Source organism: Cynocephalus volans, chromosome 13, assembly GCF_027409185.1.
Source record: "Cynocephalus volans isolate mCynVol1 chromosome 13, mCynVol1.pri, whole genome shotgun sequence".
NCBI lineage: Eukaryota > Metazoa > Chordata > Mammalia > Dermoptera > Cynocephalidae > Cynocephalus > Cynocephalus volans.
Window position 1 is genome coordinate 49,114,388 of NC_084472.1, and position 20,040 is coordinate 49,134,427.

Sequence of the window (20,040 nt, forward strand, 5' to 3'; positions counted from 1 at the left end):
TTACTGATGCCTAGGTCATTTGGTACTCCTGTCATGGATACAAATATACTCAGATAGAGAAAAAAGAATCGAAGTGATTGGGACACAGAGAGTGTTAAACCAAACCCTGAGCTATCTATATTTGCCCCTCTGATTTTCCCTCTCACCCTTAGTGGTGGTTTGTATACCTAAGCAATGATAACCAACCTAAGCAAAGTAGCAAGACCCAGTTGAAAGATCTTCATAGCCAGCACGAAAAGATAAGATGGGACAGACAGAAGAATGAGGAGAACTCAGAACTGTAAAATAGGAATACACAACACAGTAAAAGAGAAATTATGTCTTTTTATAACCCGATGTGCTTTTGTACAATCTTCTGTTAGCCTTTGGAAGCCAGGGGACAATTATAAATGGATCTTTCTCACTTCCAGTGGTTTGTGTAGATAAAAGTGATGCACTTTTCTTCCCAGGGACTACAGTATGATTAGAAGAAGCCTTTTAATATCGTGAAATCTGATAGCAAACTTTTAAGTAAACACCTTAAAGAATTTAGCTTCATGTAAGCTGACAGCCATTAACCTATGTAAGTTGACAGTCATTAAATATGTAGTGAAGTCCTCTACAAGGCAGACAGCAATTGGTGTGAGAGAAGCATCAGTAATGAAGACAGAGAGGGTACCTGCCCTGGTGGGAAAGTCAGTCCGATGAGACAAGGCAAGGTTAGAGGGGAGGGTAGCCGTAGAGAGTGAACAAATAACTAGCTCTGCAGGGCCAAGTTCTACTATCCTGGTGCTAAAGCTGAAAGCAAAGCACTCGCCTCCTGCCAGGCATGGGCCACTCCTATGGGCTCCATCCACGTGAGTTGGTGATGTCATCTTCAGATGAAAAGGGCCGCACTGTCTGTGTCTCTGAGTCACAGCTCCAGCAAGGCCACTCAAGTTGCAGGAAAATTCAGACAGGAGGACATTTCATTTTTGTTAGTTTTTCAATCCAAGTCATTGCACCAACTCTCTGAATGCCTCCAGATGACTGAGTCACGAACGCTCTTGTCAGTGGCACTTGACATTAACTAGATTGCACCAGAATAGAAATCAGCTGCAATGGTAAGTGATGATGACTTTCCCTGAACCGGAGGGGGCAGGGCTCCTTCTGCCTTCCATCAATACTTTCTTTTTTTTTTTTTTTTTTCATCAATACTTTCAAAGTCAATACAAGTAGAGGATAAAAGTAATACCTGTTAATGCAAGGAGAGCTGTCATCTTTCTTTCACTAGCATCGATATATAGTGACCCACTTTATACCGTTTTCCAATAGTACATTCAAACTGAACCAAACTGAAATTGCAATTGGACAAACACAATATCTGATCTTAAGGATTTTATAATTTATTTGGAGAGAGCACGTAAATATACATGAAATAATTTAAAAATAAACAAGTTCAATAGTACATGAAACAGTGTTAATTCACAAATAGTAAAATTGTAGGTAGAGGCAATTAGAGAATAGGATTGATAGGATTTCCTAAGGTGCTAATTATATGATAGAGTGAAATTAAGGACAGAATGATCAAGTAGCTAATATTTCATCAAAAAAAGGGAAAGATTCCCTAAGGGAAATGAAACAATTTCAGAAGTTTGTGTTGCATATGCGGGAATCAGATTTTACAGTCCTGTGTACTACGGGCCACCCATTGGGTGTGTGAGGCCACAGGCAACTAAATTTTGTGAAGTCCCTGTCTAAATAAACAATTTCATTGAAAACTGTATTGAAAAATTGTGAGCCTTTTTGATGGAGAGGGACATATGGATGAAGATTTAGAGTGGTGGGGAGAGATCAGGCACCAGCATATTTGTGTAGTGCCCCATCTGCATGGAAATGTCCTTTACAGTGTCCAGGCACCATCTCTTCTTGTGCAGATCCAGGAACTATCCCTTTGTGTTTTTTGTCAGCTGTGCCATTCTTGGCTAACTTCTATTGTTATCACTCAAAATTCCATAGATATTTAGAACCTATTTAGTTTTCTTTTTCCTTTTTTAAGTTTTTTATTTTTGAGTATTCATGTTCATGGGGTACAGCATTGGCTATCAGTATTTGTGTATAGTATGTGATGATCAAATCAATATTATTAGGATGTTCATCATTACAAATTGTAATTATTCTTTGTGTCCCTTACACATTTGCTCCCTATCTCCCTTCCCCTGCCCCTTCCCACCTCTAGTAACTATAGGTCTGTTTTCTCCTTCTGAAAGTTCAACGTTTTATTGTGGTCTTTTCTTTCTCTCTCTCTTTCTATCTTTCTTCGTTCCCACTTATGAGTGAGGACATGTGGTATTTCTCTTTCTGTGCCTGGCTTATTTCACTTAACGTAATTTTCTCCAAGCTCATCCATGTTGCTGCAAATGGCAAAGTTTAGGACCTATTTGTATGGAAGCAATACTGATCTTCTTACCTCAGCAGCTGTACAATAACTTTTATTTAATGCTGGTTACATTATTACTCATGGTGCTGCATTATCTACGAACACTGGCTTCATACAACTCCAAGGTTATCACCGTGTTGAGTTGATGATAGACACAAATTTAAGTCTATTCAAAGTATGCAGAAAATATGTATAAATTCATTGTCCAGTCATGTTGAATTTACAATTCAAAATTTCATACTGCGAGGGCCAGCCCGTGGCTCACTCGGGAGAGTGTGGTGCTGATAACACCAAGGCCATGGGTTTGGATCGTATATAGGGATGGCTGGTTAGCTCACTGGCTGAGCGTAGTGCTGACAACACCAAGTCAAGGGTTAAGATCCCCTTACCGGTCATCTTTAAAAAAAAAAAAAAAAAATTCATACTGCGAATGTGGAACAATACATCTTCCAACCATGTGTTTTCTTGAATTCTTTATGCCATAATCACTGCATTCCTAGAATGTGATCTTTTTCAAGCTAACTGCATCCCTGCCTTCCAAAAGTCACCACTGGACCCATGAGTGGAAAGAGAAGAGCAGTCCCATTCCCATAGGAATGTCTTATTCCTTGTCCAGCACTGCATAAGATGACCGAGCCAGGAAAGCTCAATGTCACCACATCCATAGGAGGCAATTCAGAGAGGACATTTCTCCAGAGGGCCTGTTGGCCATGGGTAACAATGGTCTCAAAAGCCCTAGGAGGAAGTAAGTGCAGCCAAGTCCACAGGACTGCTTGACATTGGCACAGAACTGGCAAAGGGGGTGAGGTGACTGACCTGGGTGCCAGTGCTAAGGAACCACAGCATAAAGAATGCCTCCTACCACTCCCACCAGCCTTGGGTACTATGGACTAGAGGCAGCACTGTGGTGGGAACCCTGATGGGCAAGAGCCAACACACACTCTCTCTCTTACACACACACATACACACACACACACACACACACACACACACAAGGGTCATCAGTGGACCATCCATAGCCCAGACCTTGAACTTTTCTGTGTTGAGTACGAGAGTCATCCAAAGCCGATATGTCAGCACCATTCTGGTAGTCCAGTGCAATTCCATGAAAGGCATTCTGCAGGAGCTGGCAGGAGCAATCGCCCTGCTGCTAAACTGCCCTCCTGGAACTGGGGCTTATGGGGTAGAGATTGGGAGAGCACCCTCCAGAGGAGAAGAGGAGACCAACTGTCACGCAGGTCCCCACTCAGGATGACCCATCTGATGGTATTGCCAGTCCTGGCCACTTCTAGCCACCAGAGAGACACACAAAATATTAAGGAAGGTGCTTCTCACAACCAGGACCCACACCTGACTGGGTCTAGGCTCAGAGCTCCTGTGTGAACGGCAGTGCTGGACATGGCCCATGCCACATGCTGGAGGAGATTTAACAAGCTCACTAATATAAGGGACCCTCTGAAGCTCGAGGCCTGGGGCAGAGCCTCACTTACTCACATCTAAGGGCACAAATAACCTCCATGGCTCATCATATAATCCAGGGTAAGCATTAAATCACGTTGAATTGAATCGAGTCTCAAACCATTCAGAATGCAGAAATCATTGAAAATTGGCAGCTGGAATTCCTTCCCCTCAATCCCAGTTAGAAACCATAGTCAGAGCTACATGAAATTCTGAATTTATCCTGTTGAGCAGGGGCTGATCCAGGTTTGGTGGGGCCTGAGGATCACACAATTTCGAGAGCCCTCTTTAAAAAAGATAATGAAAAAAAAATAAAAACACAAAATTAAGTACACAAGTCAATATTTATTTATAATGAGAAACATCATAACAAATTACAAATTTTAAAAGCTGACATACAACTTCACACATTGACACACTTGCTATTTATAATACTGTTATGGGTTTGTTTCCTACTAATATAAGAACTATGGAAATTTTATTTTGTGCAGTCCCCATAAAAAGGAAAAAAGCACAATGTGTATATAATTGTATACACTGTATTGTCTATTACTCATGGCAGAGAAAACTTCTGACTTGACAAGGGGTTGATATGAATCTAATCCTCCCTGTTAATAATTTTACATGGCTGACTACTAGCTTCCGGCTTCATACATTCAAGCTGCCTTTCTCTTCAACTATCCATACATTTCTATTCATATTGTGACATGACCTCTGGGCCTTCACTTCTTTGTCATGACACTGGTTGAATTGGCATAAAGGGAGAAGTTTAGCAGGATTATTACTGGAAACCATTCTTTTACTGGGACAGCAATAATTTAGCTAGATAGATGAAATTCTTGGCAAACTATATAAACATATGCCAATAAGTCAAAACTTAATATACTGCCAACATGGTTATCTCTTAGCCTGATCTCCAAGTGCCCATAGTCACATGAAGCCACATGACATGATGTTAAGTGTAATAAAGGGGGAGTTGGACCGAAAAGAGTCTTGGTCTTGACCCACCGAAGTCAAAGTATATCTTACAATTGAAAATTTTATAAGACCATGTCACCATCTAACACATTGCTAAGGCTTTTCCCTGGGCCTCAGAATAATCCTGTAAAGCAAGGGTCTCTGAAGCTTCACCTTCATTAGCTTCATGGTAAAACCCCCTCTACTACTAACACAAACAATTTTCTGGAATAAGGATGATGATGCGACCTTTTGAGTTTCTAGACCTGCAAATTGACAGAGAATGCCATAGATTGTATGGGTAAAATGATTTAAAAGGGATAAATTTCTACCATTTACAATCATTCTTTTCTGGTGATGTACTTATTAACTTTAAATGGAAAGAATAAATGAGCAATTTATGTACCTCTCTAACTTGTCTGGTTGAATTTCTATAAGAAAGTGGGAAGAGATCTGGAGGGGTTTGATAGAAATGCTGCTCCTTTTAGCTGAAACCTGACTTCAACGTAGAGCACCTTTTGTACTAATTCCTTCTGACAATGAAAGGACCCAATAAACCACAGATTTCTCTCATAAAATCTCCATTCTTTCTGGAACACACAATCAGCAAAAAAGTCTAGTGAAATCAGCAAAAAGTCTCTGTAATGAAAGGAAACTTATTCATTCCTTCTACCCATTCAAAGCAGAATTATAAGATTTTACATACATAATTGCTTGCTCAGTTATATTTCTCGAATGGCCTCCATGATTTTCTATGTTAACACTGTTAGTTATTTTATGACAGTCTTTCTAGTCATCTGTTTATGTTTCTGCATTATTGACACCAGGTTCTCAAATGTCAACTTTGATGAAATGATTTTTAAAGAGATAAATCCATTAGTGGGAAATACTTGGTTTTAACTTTTTTCCACTTTGCCTTCCAAAAACCACTCAGAAGAGAAAGAAAAATGAAGATGACAATTTTCAGTGGAACAAATAGAGGAAAACCCAGAATCCAAACTAGAGTAAATGTTGCCAAAAGCTGCTGAGACTTTACCATGTGAAAAGCTTCAGAGGAAGTGGTAACAGAAAAGACACAAGAAACAAGGAGTGCAGGGGACCCAGTTGTCGTCAGCCTCAGATAAATGATAGCAGAAGGACAGGCATGGAAGATGCCAGACAGTGCAGAGCAAATATATTCTTAGAAGTGAAAGAATCACTTTGGAATGCCATACCTATATCTCTAGGCAGTAGTGGCCAGTAAAAGATACCAGTAGAATGTGAGACTGACGGCAAAATCCTCCTGAACAAAGACAGTTGTGGAGAAGAAGACGACAAACCTAATAGAGGTACCATATGTGAAGGAAATAGTCTGTCCTTGTAGCAACAGAAAAGAGATCCTGTCATTTAAAGACCAAAAGGCTCTCTGCCCCTCCCTCTATTATCACCATAGAAATCTCTCATAAGTACCCATTCAAGGAATTTCAACTCATTTGGGTATGGGTACAAAAACCACACACACAGAGAATCCATACAGAAAGAAAAATGTATGTAAGCAAGCATCAAAACTTTCCTGTAGTTGATGAGAACTCACCAGAAAAAAAAAGTGCTGCCATGAAACAGAAGAAAACTGTAACAAAATATTTTACCATAATTTTTTTAAAGTTTTTAACGCAGGGCCGGCCCCGTGGCGCACTCGGGAGAGTGTGGCACTGGTAGCACCGAGGCCGCGGGTTCGGATCCTACATAGGGATGGCCAGTGCACTCAATGGCTGAGCGTGGTGCGGACGACACCAAATCAAGGGTTGTGATCCCCTTACTGGTCAAAAAAAAAAAAAGGAAAAAAAGAAAATTTTAACGCAGCAATTATATTTATTTATCTTAATTAATTATATTAATTATATTTATCTTTATTTTCTGAAAAAAGATCCCAGCAGGGGATAACAGCCAGATAACCAGAGGAAATGAAATAGAAATAAACAGAAGTTAGGAGAAAAAATAAAAGAAAAAATGCAAAACATTACAGATTCAGACAAAACTGGAAAGTGAACACGGGAGAAGGAACATTGTGGGAAGCACGTCAAGAGACACACAAGATCAAAACTGGAAAATTAACAAAATGAAACACAAATTTTTACTTCCTGAAAGAAGAAAATGAACTGAATGCTATAGAACACATATTTTAAAGTACAAAAAAAATTTCCTGGAATAAAAAAGACTTTATATACTGAAGTGCATACTATGTATTAGTGAAAATGGACTCAGGTCAGTCAATACAAAGATATATCCTACTAAATATATTATCATAGTAAAGGACTTGAACTATAAATAAAAATTATTTAGGCAGTCAGACAAAAATTTCAAGTCGCACATATAAGAAAAAGAAAACTAGGTTGCCAGCAGGCTTTTACCTAGCAACATTCAATACACAAGACAGGAGCAAAACAAGATACTTGAGAGAAAAAAAATAAAAGTATGAAAAGTATGAATGAAGAAATATACATGCAGCTAAAAATTTTACATCCTTGAAAAATATGAGACACAGATTTTATTGTTAGCTTCTAGATCATCAGTTTCGAACATGTGATAAATCAGGAAATACTGTTTGCAGGAGCCCTTCTTGAGAAAACTACTACCTGAGGGTTTTAAAATGCAATCAACCAAAAGATCATGAGCAAGACTTTGGCAAAAATCTTGGCAGTGAAACACAATATATTTAGGTACAAACCTAAGACAAAAGCAATGGTGGGAAAGGTGGACATAAAATAACCTGACAATTTAAGAATGGTATGAATTACCAAGGAATAGGAGGGGGGAGAAGGAAGAGGAAATAAGCTCATGGCTTGCCTCACCTTTATAGAATGGCAGTCACAGTGTATCAGTCAAAGGTAGGACACCAGAAAAAGACGAATATGCATGCTTCAAAGTACAAAAGAAAATCCTCAATGTAGACCATCCTGTCGAATAAAATTGGATAATAGAGAAGAGGGAGTATGGCCAGATAAAGATAATGTAAGCCAGTTGAGTCATTGCTCACAGTAGGGAATTAACCAAACCTGTTAAAAGACAGAGGTAATTAAGGCCATAATATTAAGGTGTATTTACAATTATTTATTTATATTTATAACCAAAAAGTTATCCTAAATATCAGAAATATTACAACTTTCAAAAGCAAATGAAACAGACCATAGTGTGTAAGATCTTTACATTATATAAAAATAATAAGCACATAGAATTAATACCAAATCTTTCTGCCATATCGTAAATATAAATGAGCATAATTGGTCTTTTTAAAAAATCAGGTTTTCAAATTAGATCAAAATGGAAACCCTAAGTCTGTGTTCTATATATAAGACACGCCCAAAAGAAAGTGATTCAGAGTAAAAAGGAAAGGATGAGAAAAGATGTTTTGAGAACATCTAAACAGAAAGAATCAGGGGCACAAAAGGGATTTTAGGCACAAAAGATAGTTGGGCAAAAAGAACAAAGATGGACATTTTATAATAATGAGAATAACCCGCAATGACACTTACACAGCTATGGATATTCATATACAAAATGATATATTAGCAACCTCGTACAACACATATTACAGAAGCTACAATAAAAAATAACAACTGGTCATCAGGAATTAAAATTTTTCACTCTCAGTCTACGACAAATCAAGATGTCCATGTCCCCTAAGCTAATTAATAAATTTGACACCATTCTTATATATACACCACAAAGGTTTTTTTCTGGGATTATATAAGCTTCTTGATTATAAAATTCTCATGAAAAATTAAACAAAAAAGGATAGCCGAGGAAATCCTGAAAAAAGGAAGCACAGTGGTATGAGACCTGCCCTATCAGGTACTAAAACGTATGGTGAAGCCTTCATAATTAAAACAGTGTGGTTCTGGCATATGTCAAAGCAAACAGTGGTATAGATTAGAAGGTCCTGAAATAGATCATTTTAAAAAATGAAGAAATTAAAGTTTAACCGCCATCTCAAATCTGTGGGGTAAGCATAGATGATTTAATATAGGGTGCTGGGAAAACTAAATTGCCTTAGGAGAAGAATCAGGGGGCTGAGAAAGGAGAGTGAGAAAGATAAACTGTAAATAGGTACAAGCTTGAAATGTACTTAATGAAATGCTAAAAAGAAACTTAGCAAAAAGCTTGAGAAAATTCCTTTATAACCCTGTAGTAGGGGAAGCATTTTAACCATGAATCAGAAATCTGAAAGCCACAAAAGATTGATAAATGTGATGCTAAAAATAAATATAAGAAATAAATCTGTATTTAAAAACACAGAGGAAGCAAATAGAAAAAAAAGTAACACCTGGGATATAAAAACTTCAAATAATACCATCCAGGATTAATGTCCCTAATTGATAAAGAACTTCTCAAATCAAAAAGAAAGTGACAATCCAATAGAAAAATGGGCAAATTACATGAACAGACAATTTAGAGGAACACCACTCAAACATACAGAAAGATGCTCAATTTCACTCAGAATGAAAGAATTTTTTAAAAAATTAATATTACAATATTCACTATCATTTTGGCAAATATTACAAAGTTTAACAATATGCTATTTGTGAGGCTGTATAGAAACAGACTGATTCACTTTCTTATTGGTAGTGCAAAATGGTATAATCACTGTTGAGGGGAATCTGGCAATATTACAGACTTCACAACCACACTCTGAAGATTTATTATTCCAAGATTGCTGCAAACATACAAAATAATGTGTGCAAAAGGTTTTCCATTGAAGCATTCCAAAAGATTGGCTAAAACCTAAGTGTTTATGGTAAAAGGGAAGCCTAAACAAATTATGATAAACTATTGATAAAAATGAAATACTCTCTGTCAGTTAAAGGAATGAGAAAGCTCCCTTTGTCCTGGTACAGAAAGATCTTTAAGATATAAGAAATGGGAAAAAGCAAGGTTCAGAACAGTGCATGTGTATGCACCTGATTATTGTCCATTTATCCCTAACCAGATCAGTAATTTATCACTTTTCTGCCTTGCTCTCTGCCCTGGAAGCATGACCCATCTGAATTGTGTCAACAGGGCTCCCTTGCCATCTCACTTCTAGTATGTTTGGAAAATGGAAGTCATAGACAGGTGAGTGGGAGGCAAGAAAGGGACCAAAGCATCCTTTTCCATATCCCCTCTACCTTGCTGCCAAACTTCTGGCAGTGACTTCATCTCACCATAACTAAAAGCCCTGTCTTCGAGGCAGCCCTCCTCCCCAACTCCAGCTCTCACCTGGCTCTCACTAGGTAATGCTATTTAATTCTCTGGCCCCTTCAAATCTAGGGGCAATTAATCTTCCCACCAGTCTCTGGGTGCCTCAGCCTCCATTTTTGTTCCCTGAATACTGTCAATCTCTGTAAAATTTGTTTCAGTAAATCTATTTTGTAAAACTATCTTAGAGAATTCTGTTCCCTACTGGGGCTCTGATTTATGTGGCATACTATCTTTTACATAAGAATCAAAGAAAAATAAGTTGATTAGTGTTTGCTTCCATTTACATAAAGAAATATTGGGAGGATGCCCCAGAAACTAATGTAAGTGCTGACCTTCAGGAGGTGATAGGGAACAGAAGTAGGAGCGAGATTATTCACCATTTTTTCGTGGTCTTTTTGTTGTTAAATGATGAGAATGTATTATGTTCTTTAAAAACAATTAAAACAAAAAAACAAAATGACAAATATATGTGGGATTACATGGGGTGATAAAATAAATCAAGCTTGGTTGACTATAGAAAAAGAATGAGGCTGCTTTGTATATATTGATAGAAAACAATAACCCAAGATATATTAAGTGGAAAAAATGTGAAAAATGTGTATAAAATGTTTCCGTTTGTGAAGAATGAAGAAAGGGAAAAAAGAGAGGAAGAGAGTGGAGAACTGAACATACACATCAACTTATGTGTGCATAGAATATCTTCGATGGAACACGAGAAACTTATAATACTGGATGCTTTCAGGAGAAGAATTAGGGAACTGGGAAACTGGTATGGAAGGAAGAATTACTTTTTACCTTATATCCTTTTGTATTAAAAATTTTTTTCACCATGTTCATTGTACATTTTCAATTTTTTAAAAAATGTTTTGAACCAAATAATTAAAAGAACAAAAAACACATGTGACAAACTAGCATTGTTCTGATACTTGATATTAATCCCCTTTTTGGCATTTCATGTTTTAGAGAAACTCATCTCCAGAGAGAAACTCATCTCCAGGAAGAAACTAAGAAACTAGATCACCATTGTTCTTACAAAATAATAAAACCATCATCCAACTGGAATATTTTCAGAGAGAAAGAAAGCTGCTTTTTTGTAATTTTCATGTGTTACACTCCTCTTTGCCTCTAATTCTGCAGGAAACTTGAAAAGCAATTTCTGACTATCCTAAACCTCTGGCTGTCAATTGTGAGACATTAGGCAATTATGAATCTGACTGAGATTGTATCATGGAAAATTCGACTGAAAACAAAAGTTAAGCAAAGGGTAGAATTGAAGAGGTTGGATTGTAAAACACAACCGGTCTGTGATTACACTGAACTCATGGGTTTATCCCCAAACCTATTCCTACCATCCACATAGCCAACTTTAAAAGAAAAAAGAGTGGGAGAAACAGTAAGGTTGTAAAATTGTATCATAGATATTGAAAGGTTGTTTTTCCTGAGTTGATTGACTTTTCTTTTACTGAACTCATCCTGACTCATTCATCAGTAGAATCTTAAAGCTAATTTGAGACTGCCTCAATACTTTCTTTACCCTGGAAACTAAGAGAAGTAACAGCATTAATCAGGTTTATTACTTTAAGTTCTCTTAAAATCTTTTCAGATAAGAAAATTCTACCTGTGTACTTTTTGTCCCACAAGGAACCTTGTAAATAAATGAAATATTTGTGTCTCTATTTATGGTATTGTTTAAATATTACAGTCTAGTATCCTAAAATATATATCAAACAACTGTAGCAATAAATGAATGCATGGTGATGGGACAGAGCATGTTTCATTGAGATCTACTGTACACAAATTCTAACTGCATTTTCCAACAGGATGTCATCTACTTTAGTCTGTAGCATACTTCTCAAAAAGACATAATGCCAGTATATAGCATTCCATCTGAAAACAAGTTAATTTTAAGATCTTTTTGTATTAAGAAATAAACTATAATTTCTCTAGTGTCAGCTTGATTTTTGACTGAACAACCCATTGGATGCTCTTTGGTGTGCATATTGTAGACTCTAAACCAAAGCTCACTCTCTGATACTTCTGCTTCTTTGGCAGAAAAGAAAACAGAAATTACAAGAATAGTTTTTTGTTGTTAACTTAAAAAAAATCATAGGTTATACATGTTCATTTTAGAAAAAGAAGAAAATATGGGTAAGTTAATAAGATCACTAATATCCTGGCAATTTTATTTTCTATTTTCACCCATCTAATTTTTTTCCTTCTTTTGTAATGATCATGAACAAGCTAAGAATATTTTATACATATAAACTTTCACAAGGCAATTTCACTTTTAGCTGTTTGCTGTAAGAAAATAATTAAGGATATATGCAAAGATTTGTTTATAAGATATTCACAGCTGTAGTTTTTATAATAGTGAAAATTCATAACAACCTACATGTGAAAAATAGGGTATAAGTTTTAATGAATTATAATAATCCCAACAAGGCATAGCCTAGTGCTATTAAAAATAATGTTGCAGAAGACTACTGATTGCCCTGGAAATATGTTCATGCTCTACTGTTCAATGTAAAAGCAGGTTACAAAATACAATATGATTCAAGTATATTTGCTTATAAATTTGAAAAAAAAAAACCTATTTGAGTGTCTGTTATTGGTTAGCATCCTACCAGGTGTGAGGACACAAGTGAATAAGACAGAGTTTTTTCCCACTCCTGGGGCATCATTTTAGTCAAGGACACAAATCAGTAAACATATAACTACATAGTGTAAGACTTGTTGATAGAGCAGTAGAGATGTCAAGAAACAAGATGAACTAACCTAACCTAGATTACAGGGAATTGAGAAGACAAGAAGTCAGAGATTGGGGATGGGGAGTAGTACTACAAGATGCTTCCCTTGAATAAAGTCAATTACTTATCGCTGCCTAAGAAATCACCCCAAAATTCAGTGGCTCAAAACAACTGTGATTTATTTTTCAGTGAGTTGGCACTCTTGACAGTCCTTCTGCTAGTCTATCCTGGAATCACATGTGTAAGTGTGGTAATCCAACCTCCCCACTGGGGTTAGAAGATCCAAGATGTCCTCACTGGTGTGTCTGGCATCTGATGCTTGCCACTGGTTGGGCCTTAGTTCTCCCCATGGCCTCTTACTGTTAAGTTAAAAGAGGTTTCTTTATGGCATGGCAGTCCCAATGACCCAAAAGATTGGAAGCAGAAGTTGCAAGGCCCTAAGTCCTGGGCTCTAGAGCTTGCACAATGTCATTTCCACCACATTCTACTGGCGAAGGCAAGCCATAAGACACACCGAGATTCAGGAGTTGGAGATATAGATGTTACCTCTTGATGGGAGGAACAGCAATGTTATGTTGCAAAGGAGTATGGACACAGGCTTGATTCATCACTGTTGGAAAACTCTGCCATAGTGATGTTGAAGACGACAAAAGAAGAACAGTAGGAAAGAGTTCCAGGAAGAGAGACCAGCCACGAAATGTCCCAAAGAGATTGAAAGCACAACATGTCCAAGCAACAGAATAAAGGTCAATGGTGATTGAGCCTAGAACTGATGAGGAGTGGGAATCAGAAAAAAAAAAAAATTATAAAGGAGGCTATTTCACAAAATAGACAAGTAGGATGAATACAAATACAAGTTCACCTGCTTAAAACAGATGATATTTATTAAATGTCAGAGGAAGGGTTGGTATTCAGTGAGAATGAAAAGTAAAAACACGAAATTTAGAAGGAATCCAGAGAGGGGAGGGGCACAGCAGTCAAGAACTTGGTCATTATGTCACACACAGCACTGAGTGACCAAGCTCAGGATAGGAATCCAAGAAAATGGTCCTTGGATTAACTGCTAGATGGACGCTTCAATAACCTGACCTATTTCCAAGCTTATGATCAAGAGCAGAAATCTCTTGGAAGTAGTATGATGAAGATGTGTATCTTTTATTTTTGCTTTATTGTATTTTGAATTTTTATACATGGATCTCAAACTTCCTTTCTTTCCTAAGATATTGTCAAGGGTGATTTTGAATATATATAATTTTCTCCCCATGCATCAAAGCCCACATATCCTGTGGTTCCAATATTCAAAAAGCATGTATCTTTAAACTCTAGAATCACAGTCAGCAGGAAAGATATATATACTTTAATAGGAATGTAGTAAGTGAAACAAATAAGCAAACAAAAAACACAACAGGCTCTTTCTCTCAGCTCATACTCTTGGCCCTGGGCTAAATAGATAACCATATACCAATTGTCATTCGCTCTCTTTTTGCTGAACATATAGAGCTGAATTTATGTAATTTAAATACTTGTTTTTAACATTCCCCTGTATTGGTTATTCTTTTATCTAGTCTTATTGAACTTGCCAAAACTTTCAGAATAACATTAAAGAATAAGGCCTCTAGTAGACATCCTCACAATATGTGCAGACATAATTTTGATGCAAATGAAATTTTTGAACATTTTCAAAGTGAACTGAAGAAGAGAGATAAAGAGATAAGTGGCATACTTGGAAAGCCAGGTTAGATTCAAGTCTTGGTGTGCCACTAACTATACGATCTTTAGAAAGCCAATTAATCACTCTGGATATTAACCTTCACAGTTGTCTCCACCTAGGATGCCTTTCCCATCTGTCTTCTAACTCACCCAGACTCATCACTGAAGATTCAATTCCAGAGTCCTCTCTGCCAGGAAGTCACCCTGGTCCCAACCATATTAGGAGCTGCTCCTCTGCCATGTTACATTAGCTTTGAAGGGACAGTGACCTTGGCTTGACCTTCTTTACACCCACAGCCTAGCATATAACAGTGCTCTTTAAATGTAATTTATTCATTCATTCATCAAATAAGGAAATTGCCTTTTATAACCTATGATTATGAGTCCCTACGAGTCTCAAATTCCAAATCATAGAGAACATTTAGGTGTTAAAACAGAAATACCCAGTCAAAACTTAATGGTTTATTCTTTTTTAAATACTCAGACAAACTTCCTCAGCTTTTCACATTTCATATTCTATTTAGGGATATTCCTTAACCACATGATATGAGAGAGAGAGAACATTAGCCTGATCAAAAGGCAAAAATGCTCTGGTCCAAATCCCACTATTTCCCAGCTGTGTGAAATAGCGTGAATCACTTAATTCACCTTGATCCTCAATTTCTGCATCCCTCAAATAAGTATGATGATACCTATGCTTCCTGTCCTACGGGCTTATTGTGAACAGTAAGTGAGCGAATACAGTGAAAGCACTTTCATGAGACTGAAAAGTGCTCTTTTGATATAAGGCAGTATGAAAACTCAATTAACATGCAACATTAATTATTATCATTATTATGTCTGTTTCTCATAACTATGCCACAGCACAGGAATAAAGTATAACATCATTTATTCTGATATTATTACAGCTACTACTTATAAATATTTAGTATGAAGTAGTGAATAGAAAGTCACCCTGTTCCTGCTAAATAATCTCAACTTCAACAGAGTTCTGACAGCCACTTCCAATATGAGCTTAGCCAACAAATAGCCTTCTTAATCATTTTTAAGGAGAAAGCAATCAGAATGCCATTTCTCATATTTATTCCACCTTAACATTTTACTTCCAAAATACAAGGTATTAGTCTTATTTCATGAGTCCCTTCTTTTTTAAATCTAGAAAATATTATCAAGTCTTAGTTATACACTTGAATAGAAAGAGTCCCAAAAAACAAATTCCCCAATCTCTTCTTTTTGCCTGGCTTCAGACAACCAGCTTGATTGTATGAAATAAACAGGTGACCAGTTTACTGAGCAGGATGGATGTCATAGGGCACGAAAGAAAAAGCACTATACTCCGTTTTACCATCGCACTTCAAGTGAGCTATGCCAGATCTCCTTTCTCAGCCACTAAAGAAAATCTCTGAGGCAAATTCCACAGCTTTTTCTGTCACTTTCAAGATTTGGGGCGTTCTCCTTTTCAGGTTTGAAAAAGTGCAGTCAGATCTAAATCTAAATACTTATCTCACATCCTAAGGGTTTCCCCTTTGCACAGCTCAGTCCTTGGAAACCTGCAGCAGGGAAGGAGGATGTTTCTCTCCCTATTCAACCTCTCTATCTGCTGTTTCTGGCTTCTTTTTTTAATTATTTTTTATTTTATCAAGATACCATGTAGTTGATTTTTGTTCCCCTTTACCGATTCTTTCCTCCCCCATTTCTCTCCCCGCTCCCACCCATCAACATCATATCTGTTCACTTGGCTTAACAAGTTCAAGGAATTGTGATTGTTGTGTTTTCTTCCCCTCCCCCCCATTTGTTTGTGTATTTATTTATTTATTTATTTTTAGCTCCCACAAATAAGTGAGAACACATGGTATTTCTCTTTCTGTGCCTGACTTATTTCACTTAATAAAATTTTTTCTAAGTCCATCCATGTTGCTGTGAATGGCAGTATTTCATTCTTTTCTTTTTTTTTTTATACCAGAGTAGAATCCATTGTGTAGATATACCACATTTTCCATATCCACTCATCTGATGATGGACATTTGGGCTGGTTCCAATCCTTGGCTATCGTCAATAGTGCTACAATAAACTATTTCTGACTTCTCGCTCTGGTTATCTACTGCTGTATAACAAGTCATCCTAAATTTAGAGTTTTAACCGAACAACAGTAGATTATTTTACTTATGCATCTGCCATCTCTTTTCCATGTGGCGCCAGCCAGGCCAACTCAAAGGCTAGGGGTGACCCGAAAGCTGGAGTCTGGAATCATCTAGAAGCTTCCTCCCTCAGGTGTCTGGAGGTTGATACTGGCTGTTGGCTAGGACCAAAGCTGGCCTGTAGCCTGAACACCTACACAAGCTGGCTGCTTGGCTTCCTCAGAACGTGGTGGTTGAGTTCTAAGAGCAAATACCCTACAAGACAGGAATTGGAAGCTGCAGTTTCTTAAGGCCTGGTCCCAGAAACTGGCACAGTGTCAATTCTATCACATTAGTGTCAAGCAGTTGCAGAACCCAAATTCAAGGAAAGAAACATAGTCCCCACCTCTTGGTGAGAGTTATGTCGGAGAATGTCGGGCCATGTTTCAAAACTGGCACACACTGCCACGTTCCTCCAGAGTTGGGGCAGGAGAAATAAGAGGGCAAAAATAATCTTGATTATAATCTTGCCTCAATGACCTCATTGCAACAGATGTACAGATGCTGATGTTTTGCTTATGGGTTTTCAGAGTTCCTTCCCATTAGGGACCCCCATGCAATAATATCCTGAGCCAAATAATATCCTTTCCAGCTGAACGCCTGTGGCACTCCCTGAGCCCTCATGTTCAATGGTACAGTGCTCCCCGACTTTTTCTGCTGGGATTTCCAGGTTCCTCCTGGCAGGCACACTTCTGGGGCAGGTCATTTCTGGATGTCCCGTCAAAACCTTTCACAGCCTACTCTGGCCCATAGGGGAACTCAGAACTCTTACTCTGCCAGTCTCTAGAAAGCCAGATCACTCTGAGTGCCTTCTCACACTATCATCGGGGCAGATCCAGCCAGCCCGTCACCATTACATGTTTTTTTAATGTAAGAATCAGACACTGATCCTTATACCCCATCCCTCCCCCTAAGCTCTAGGACATGCCTCTCGTGATTCCCTAAATAACTCACTCAGCATACCCTGCACTGGGCTCACGCAGCACTAGACCCTTGAGTATCAGCAACTCGGCAACAGTTAGCTCAAAAGGGGGCTAGTTAGAGAGATGTCTGTCTTCCCCTTTCCCCCTACAGGCACCCTCATGCTTTGTGAGTAGTTCTCCAGAAGGCTTTTCTCTCTGTCTGAGGCAGGGAAGGGGAAACACAGCAATCTCACAATTCTTTTCAAAGAATTCTTCACTCCGTCTGTCAGTGACTCCTTGGTATTCTACATGTCGCAGAGAAAAGTGGTGGTTTGGGGACATCTCTTATGTGCAGCACCCCATTTTAGAGTGTGGGAAACTTTTCACCTGTAATTTTTAGTTTGGGGGCCCTGGTCTTCAGAAGCTCTAAAACTATAGAAATAGTTCATTTAACACCCTGTTTCACCAGCATCAACAATTACAACAGTAATAATGTCACTATCATGATGCACATGAAGGACTAATGGAGTATTAATCACAAAACAACTTTTCCTCTGATGATGCTTTTAAAAGTTTTCTCTGGGGTCCCAGTCTTCCCCAGTCCTTTATAAAAATCCAAGTAATCCCATGTCGTTTCTGTTTTTCTTCAGAAACAAAAGACCCTTCAATTTGTAATTAATGGATCTATCACAGAGAAATAACCAAAACTTTTCAGAGTTGTTTTCCTTTCCCAGCTCAAATGTGCTGCATTAGGAGTGGGAGGGAGGCTGGTGACTGGCTGCTTCTCTCTTTTCCTTTGTGCCTTTACCTCACTTTCCTTTCTAATTCAGTTTCTTACCCCTCCAGGACAAAAAGGACAGAAACATGGTAGTAAATTTCTTACTTAAAAAAATACTGTCTAGAGCCAGCCTTGTGTTCTCTTAGCCCAGCCGATGTTGAAATCTGACTTTCTCTGATTGGTAGAGTTGCCAGATAAAATACAGGACAGCCAGTTAAATGTGAACTTCAGAAAAACAACAAATAACATTTTAGTACAACTGAAAAACATTTGTTATTTATCTGATATTCACATTTATCTGGGCATCCTTGATTTTTATTTGATAAATCTGTTGACCCCACAGTGGTAGAGCCCTCATGACGGATCCTCAGAGGATTTCTCATGCCTGGTTGCTCGGGTTCTTGCACAGCGTTCCCTTGGTGATAGTGGTTGCATCTGTATTCCAGCAAGTTGTTTACTCTTACCCAAAGACGTTCCAAACCTTTCTGCTGTGGTCTGCTCACCCCAACAGGGGGCTCTGTTGGACAGATCTAAGATGGCTCACAACCCTAAAGCCATGAGCAGGAGGTCCATTCCCAAGGCTGTGAGCTCTCTTTGCTCTACTGCCAGAGCAGTTAACACCTTTGGAAAGCCCATTTTCCTGACCTTTAGGTGAGGGGCTGGCACCCCCCACCTCATATTCTGACATAGTCACTAGAACACACACACAAACAGTACTCCCAGCACACACACACACACACACCACACACACACACACACACACACACACACACACACACACACACGAAACATACCTTCTGCCCTGGCTCAGGAGAATAGAAATGACAGAAAACCAGGTTAACTAAAATAATCCATTAAAAACATATACATACATACTTGTAAATAATCAAAACTTCAGGGCCTATCCCGTGGCTCACTCGGGAGAGTGTGGCGCTGGGAGCGCAGTAGCGCTCCGGCCACGGGTTCGGATCCTATATAGGGATGGCCAGTGCACTCACTGGCTGAGCGCAGGAGGGTTGCAATCCCCTTACCGGTCACAAAAAAAAAATTTTTTTTAAACCTTCAATGATTCTTGTTTCCCAAGCTACATTTTACTCCAAGTAGTCATGCAGTAGCACAGAATGGAAGAATTGACATGCCAGGTTTTTATTGCAATTTATTTAATGAGCTAAAAAAAAATTGCCAAATGTAAATCAGTAGTGAGATGTCTGATTAAACTGGACCAGTGACAGCATGTAGCTGGCACATGGGTCTACCCTGACTGCTTAAATGCATTTTCTTGGCAGGAGACTTGAAAGAGGTTGGGATGTTGACAGGATAGAATTTGTGTACTTCAAGACGTCTGCACATCTACTCTGTGCAGTCACGCTTTTGCAACTTCAGAGAAGGGAGGATGTGAGATATCGATATCTTTAATACCAGCCTACGTGCTTCATAAAAGGCAACTCTATACAGAGAACTGGAAAGCATATTCACAAAACTGAAATCTAATCAGAAAAACAAAATTTCAATCATTATTTCTGCTTCAAATGTATACAGGGTACGATGCAGAAGGTCAGTGTTTCCTTTATTTTTTTTTTTCATTTTAATAATGATGTCCAGAGATGCTTTAAATAATAGAAATGCTCACAGGGATCTTTGTGCTTGTTGCCAAGAGACTAGAACTTTATCTCATTGGGCAATATCATTTTAAGCA